We start from the raw sequence: 7,958 nt of genomic DNA on the forward strand, positions 1-7,958 counted from the left end.
TAAACAAACACTGTCATTATAACGTGGACCTCACTATAGTTCCAGTGCCTAAAAGCAGAGAAAACTTCTATATTTTGTATTCTGTGCTAAAAGCTTTACAATGAGGTTCACGTTATAATAATAATAATAATAATATCGAGTGACCTGGCTGGCTCAGGTCTGGTGTCAGAGTTTTCAGGTCGCAACTGATCAATTTCAGGGCCTCTGACATGACCTAACGACTACTTTTTAGGCAGCCGGGACCGACGGCTTAACGTGTCCATCCGATACACGGGAGTGGCCCGAGATAAATATCTTGCCCGGGCCGGGATTTGAACCCGGGCCTCTGAATCACAAAGCCAGCATCTGATCCACTCGGCTACGGCCACTCGGTTCACGTTATAATGGCAGTATTTGATTAACATTGGTGCTGATATCCGAGTTTATCATTCGACAAAGCAGATAGTGCCATCCTTTTCGAGCTTCGCAACGTTGGTAGATCGTTTTTAAAAATGTAGAAATTAATTAAATCAAAAAATATTCAATCTCATTTTTGAAAATGTATCATTTTATTAACGAAAAATAAATTTTATTGACAATTAATATAATTGATGATTTTTAACAAGAATAAACAATAATACATCAGATATACAGGTGTAAGCTATCTTCTATAGAAGGCAATGGCAAGGTAGAGAATCGGCAACACTGTTCTTTTATATTTCTCCACTGCCATTATAACGTGAACCTCACTATAGTACAAGTGCACTGCGGTCTAATCAGGTATATAAGCTATGCCAATGATAGTTGTTTAGAGCTAATAAATAATCACAATTGGCGACCTTTTTGTGAGTCTAGTTTTGGTGAATATTCCAACTAAAAACTAAACCAATCATTTGAGAAAAAACATCACTACTAGATTTTTTGTAGCTGTGCTACTTTTTTGAAATGTGAGCATTATTTGTATAACAATTTTAATAAAATAATTGTTACAATTCTCGTGTTTTAGATATAATTGTGCTTTCTTGCATTATTCATTCATCCTTGAAGTCGACACTAGAAGGGCGACAACATAAAGGCGGTTTTGACGTGACAACGTTTTATAAATTGGTTTGCCGGGAGACACTTCAAGAAACTGCGTTACGTTCCCACGTTATGCGCTCACAATGAGAGCGAGTGAGAGCGTTCGTTTCGGTTCACGGTCGTCTGGAAAGAGCACGAATAGGAGCAGTGGCGAGCAACGCAACAGCAGCCCAAAGACATTCACCTGGAGAGAGAGTGAAACGGAGCAGTCAACCTGCGCAGGCGCCGCAAGCAATCTCCTGCGACTGCGCCACTAATTCAAAATGTCAAGTCAATGGTTGTCCTCTCGCTCTTAGTTGGGCGCGGGCTAACCATGCCCGAGTGGAAGGGACGCGTGCCTCTCACTCACTCTCATTGTGAGTTATTATTTCATCCTTCTTCCTACTATCTTCTTCCTATGAATGAATATTCACATTAAAATTATTTTACCACTCAAAGTCGTTGTCACGTAAAACTTTCGCCCGTATACCGACTTTACAGGCAACCATGCAATTTTTTAGGCGTTTTCAAACGAGTCGGCAGGGCAAGAAGCTCTCCGATTGGCTGATTTAAAGCTGATCCCGAACGCCAACCCAATCAACCAATCAAAGAGCTTCCTTCCCTACCTGACGAGGTATCTCTTTTTTAACATAATCTCTTTTCAAACATGATTTCTTTTTAAACATAATCTGTCCTTATTAATCCTCTTACTCGAACTCAAAACTCAACAGTCTGAAAACTGCCGAATCGTCTAAAAACGCCTGATAAACGCTTCATGTGGCTTGGCCCTAATTCATGCTACAGCCGTCAGTCCCTATATTGATATCATAGAAACAAAAGCGTAAGTAGATATCCCATGGCATAGGGAATTTATGTCGCAACTTTTACTGTTATCTCAAGCCGATTACTGTCGATTATTGTAAATTTTTACTGTTTTGTTGGGGTGAGAGTGTATGAACGGCACAATTTGAGAGACTACCAGCGTCACACAGCTGCATGGGAAAGAACTAAGTGAAATATCGGCTTGGGATAACAGTAAAGTTGCGACATATCCCTACGCCATGGGATATCTACTTACGCTATTGTTTCTCTTTGGTGATATTCACTGCAAACTGTCAGCATAGGTTAAATGAGAAACGTTGGTTTTATTCACATTGGCCATGCACAAAAGAAGCTGATGCTGAAAGGAAAACAATTGAATTCACATATTTTTAGAAACAAATGAATTAACAGAACTAATAATTAGGCTTCTACATAAATCAATTGTCTCTGTACTTTTTCAAGTAGAAACAAGTTAAATCCTGCTATGCTTTTTAAGAAATTTCCGAAATTTGTATGTTTTGTGTAATGTAACGAATGTTGTATATGATTTTAAATTAATATTTTAAAGGGTACCGTACTTATTTTATTTAATTGAATCGGTCTGAAGAGAAAGGGAACATGTCAAAAAAAAAGAATTTTTCAGGGGAGAGAAAAAACTGAATACAGATAAAAGTATTGATAATTTCAAGATTGTTTTTTTGTCATTAGGGTTTAAACTCTTCTAAGACAACAATTTTAATCCAGTATAAGCACTTATATAAGATTCACCCCTTAAAATTGAGTTTTTTGTTAACTTCCTTTTACTCATGATTATAATATAAATTATCACTCTTCAACTTTTACAATTAGCACCTCAACCGAAAGCAATCTAACCTCAAAGCAACGCGTGAATCAAAGGTAACCTAACAATAGCATAAAAATCACAACTGACAAACAGTTGATTTTTGAATGTTCGGGGTGGAAAGGGAGCATGTGTTTCATGACTAGTTCCCTTTCACTCCAGTACAGCAAAAATACTATATCTGTTTCTCGTATAAAGAGAATGCTGACATGGTTTGTTCCCTTTCAACTCCAATCGATGTATCCCACAGTAAACAACTTATTTCAACCATAAAAAAATGAAAAATTTGGACATTTTTCCTTTCTCCTCAGGCTGATTCAATTATTATTTTTAACAATAATATTAAATTTATCATTATAATATTAATATAATATGATAATATTTATCGTTATTTTCTATAATTCAACAATCAGGTAGCCTTATTAAATTAAATACTTTATCAAAAAATCTGGTGTGGCGCACTCACACAACTTTCCTTGCCGTTATGAAAATTGATCACCTGACGCTAGTGTTCCCGCGCATCACAAGTCTACTATTCAAAGATTTGAGCCAGCTGGTGACAGGGCAATAACGCTGGAGACACACATGAGGTCTGCTATCTCTTCATAGTGAATGATTTAATAGAATCAACAATAATTTGCAATTGAATAATCACATTTTCTCGAATTTAAAGCTTATTTTAAATTTTAGGTGAAAATGTTACTGAACATTAATTGTAGAGATTTTCATGCTCAATCTACTCCACTTGATTTTTTTTTGTTTCAATTGTATCTGAAGCCTGATAATTGGGAATCTATCTGCATTGCTGGGGCGGAGCTCCTGAAATTTTTACAGATATGTGACTTGTGGCAGTTGATAGAGCTTATCGATGACTATTTTAGGTATGTATTTGATCAAAATCGTTGGAGCCGTTTCCGAGAAAATCACGAAAAACCCTGTTTTTGACAACATTTTCGCCATTTTAGCCGCCATCTTGAATTGCATTTGATCGAAATTGTTCGTGTCGGATCCTTATAGTGAAAGGACCTTAAGTTCCAAATTTCAAGTCATTCTGTTAATTGGGAGATGAGATATCGTGTACACAGACGCACATACACTCATACACACACACACACACACACACACACACACACACACACACACCACACACACACACACACACACACACACCACACACACACACACATACAGACCAATACTCAAAAATCACTTTTTTGGACTCAGGGGACCTTAAAACGTATAGAAATTCAGAAATTGGGGTACCTTAATTTTTTTCGGAAAGCAATACTTTCCTTACCTATGGTAATAGGGCAAGGAAAGTAAAAATCACAACTGACAAACAGTTGATTTTTGAATGTTCGGGGTGGAAAGGGAACATTTTTTTTTTTTTCAGATTACGTCCTAAAGACTCCAGTCATGGAGTATAAGACAAGTCATGTTATTACATAATAATTCTAACACTAAGTAGTTCAACCTAGTTTAGGTTTGAAAGGAATTCTTGTACACTATAAAAAGCTCTATCAACTAAATATTTTTTCATTTGTTTTTTGAAAATCTTCAAATCATCATTACTTTTCAAGATTTGAGGTAGCTTGTTATAAAATTTCCTACCAATATAATCTGGTTTTTGTTCAAATAACCTACTATTGTGACCCATTATATGATAATCTGCTCTGTTTCGCGTATTATACTCATGAACATCTGAATTCTGGATCACACCACTCGTTTTCACATGCATTACAACTTCATATACATACAAAGATGGCACAGTTAATAGACCAAGCTTTTTAAATAAAGGCCTACAAGAGTCTAACCTATTCACTTTCTCTATACATCTAAGTGCCTTCTTTTGAATCTTTAAACACTCTGTCCATATTTTGTTGAGATGAATTACCCCATACTAAAATAGCATACCTAATATGAGATAGTATAAGTCCATGGTAAGCAGTTAACAGTAGTTTTTTATCATTCAGCCTAGCAAGCTGCCGCAGGACAAATACCCCAGATGATATCTTATTACATATCCTCTCAATGTAAGGATGCCATGTTAATTTCCTGTCCAATAAAATTCCAAGAATGCTACTTCCTCTTCTTGGACTAATTCATTTTCCTCTACAAACACATTTATTTCTCTATCCTCTACTGAATTATATTTACTTTTGAATTGTAGGAATTGACATTTCTTACTATTTATTGTTAATTGCCTTTGCTTCAAGAATTGGACAATTGACTGTACTCCAGTAAAAGCATTTATTTCTAGACTATCTAATAAATAATTGTTAAAGATAAGCGATGTGTCATCAGCAAACAACAGAGCTCTGTGATCTTTTAACTCTTTTGGTAATTGGTTCACATACAACAGAAACAGTAAGGGACCCAGAATTGAGCCTTGAGGTACTCCAGCCTGGACCTCCAGTTTTTGAGATTTAATTTTTACTATTTCATTCCCATCCAACTTGGTAAGCTCAACACACTGGTTTCTACCTATGAGATATGATTCAAACCATTTTAGTTCTACACCATTCACACCTACAGTTTTTAGTATTTCCAATAATATTCTATGGTTCACACAATCAAAAGCTTTGGATAAATCAAGAAATATTGCGGCTGCCTTCTCACCTGAATCTATTATATCTATTAATCTTTCAACAAGTGATACTATCGCAGTCTTAGTAGATTTCCCTTTCTGGAACCCATGCTGTTCATCACATATGAAATTAATTTCTTCCAGGTGCATCAATAACCTATTTAAAACTACTATTTCAAAAATTTTACTTATTACATTTAGAATACTAATGGTTCTATAATTTTCAACTCTTTCAGAATCACCGCTCTTGAAAATTGGCAAAATTTTTCCTTGTTTCAGATCATCAGGGAAAATACCCTGCTCTAGTGAAGTATTAAGGAGATGCAATAAAGGGTCCAGTAATTCATTTTCACATTCTTTTAAAATTTTGCTTGAGACCCCATCCAATCCTACTGTTTTTTTGTTATTCAAATTTTTTATTATTCTTGACAACTCATCTCTTGATAATGGATGAAATTTAAATACCTTTTCAATTGGCTCAGCATTTAATGTAGTTGTATTATAAGTATTAGTGTTCAGTGACTTTTGGAGATTATATGCAACCTGTTGATAATATTTATTGAAAAAGTTACAAATGTCTATACTATCATCCATATAATTTCCATGTTCATCGATTATCCTAGGGACATTAGTAACTGTATCTTTTTGAGCTGCTCTCCTATTTCTATTAATTACCTCCCAAACAGCAGAGTTTAAATTGGTACTAGTTGTTAATATTTCAGCTGTTTTCTTACACTTAGCTTTCCTCACTTCTTTTGCATAGTTTTTCTTTAGACATTTGTATTTGACTTCACTCGGAACATCCCTCACTAATTTAAATTCCTCATAAGCTTCCCTAACAATATTTCTTTGAGTAAGAATATCTTCAGTTATCCATTCATCTACTTTGTTTAATTTACTTTTTACTTTGACTTTTTTTATCGGACAGCATTTTCAGCAATTAGTGTATTACACTAATGTGAAATCTTAGAGTATCATTGAATTGCTTATATTTGTAATTTAGGTTACAACTGTTATAAACACTACTCCAATTTTCTTGAAGCAGTTCCTGCTTCAAACAATTTATATTTCCTAGCTCATATTGCTGAATTTCTTTCACAAAAGTTTTTTTTCTGCTTGGATTCTGGCCCTGCAACTTAACATCTAAAATTTGATAGTTTTGATCTGATAGATCTGAGCTACCTAACCTGACATTACAACCTTCTATATTTGTGAGGATATTATCAATAATTGTCTGTGAAGTTCGAGTTACTCTTGTATATTCGTGGACCTTAATTTCTAAATTATTCATATTAATATTATCTCTAATATCCTCTGTCATTTTATCCTGCCTGGCAAAATCGGTATTGAAATCTCCTACTACCATAACATTTGTGAAACGAGCGGTTGTAATTTCCAAAAGTGTATGGAGCAGCTCACAAAATTTTTGCCAGTCTCCATTTGGTGACCTATAGATACCTAACACTGCTACCTCAAATCGATCATCAATTTTTAACCTTAGTCCCGTCACCTCTAAATCCATCTCAACAGAAAATCTCTTAACAAAATCCAGTTCATAAGTTTGGGTATGTTATCATTGCTAGTGAATATACATACACCACCACTTCTATGAGCTATTCTACAGAATTCTGATCTCAGTAAATAGCCTGGAATCCTAACTTGATTTATTTCCTTTATTTTTAAGCCATGCTCTGTGAAAATAACAATGTCAGGATCCTCCTGTTTAAGAAATACTTCTAATCTGTCAATTTTGTTGCGAAGATACTGAATATTTTGATGATAAATACTAAAAACCTTACCATCTTGTGCTCCTCTATCTCTAGCATTTGTAGCTATTTCCCTTTCCCTGTTTTGAGCCAATTTACTAAAAAATCGTTATTTGTTTTTTTGGCTGTTTTTAAACCAGAGGATTGCAAACGGCTTTCAATCAGCTCTGCCAATCTATTACAAAAGATTACTTTGCCAGATCGATTTAGATACAACCCATGATTAGTGAAATTATGTCTTTTCAGCCTTTCATTTAGAAAACAAATCCCCAGTTGTTTAGAATTCTTATTTTTTAGGCTGTTGATTGTATTATGGATTGATTTGTTTGTCGAATTGATTGCTTCATTTAATTCTGGCCTATCAAACCTATTAGGAATAGTACTTATTATTAAGTTTGTATTTTTGCTGAGTGGCACAATTTCCTTGATTTTTTCTGTTACTTGAGGAAGATGATTCAAGTTAGGTTCATTTATATTATTTGAGCCACCCAGTACAATTAAATAGTCATTTTCATCAAAGTCTTTAGTTTGTTCCCTAGCTGACTCTACAACTGCATTAATTGATGCACTTGGCTTGAAAAAACATTGGACATCAAATTTATTTTTTAATCTTTTATCATGTTTTTTACATGTGTGTCATGGCTAGTTCTCTTTCACTCCAGTACAGCAAAAATACGATATCTGTTTCTCGTATAAAGAGAATGCTGACATGGTTTGTTCCCTTTCAACTCCAATCGATGTATCCCACAGTAAACAACTTATTTCAACCATAAAAAAAAATGAAAAATTTGGACATGTTTCCTTTCTCCTCAGGCCGATTCAATTATTATTTTTAACAATAATATTTATCATTATAATATTATAATATGTATCGTTATTTTCTATAATTCAACAATCAAGTAGC

This window comes from Nilaparvata lugens, chromosome 4 (assembly GCF_014356525.2).
Source record: "Nilaparvata lugens isolate BPH chromosome 4, ASM1435652v1, whole genome shotgun sequence".
Lineage (NCBI taxonomy): Eukaryota > Metazoa > Arthropoda > Insecta > Hemiptera > Delphacidae > Nilaparvata > Nilaparvata lugens.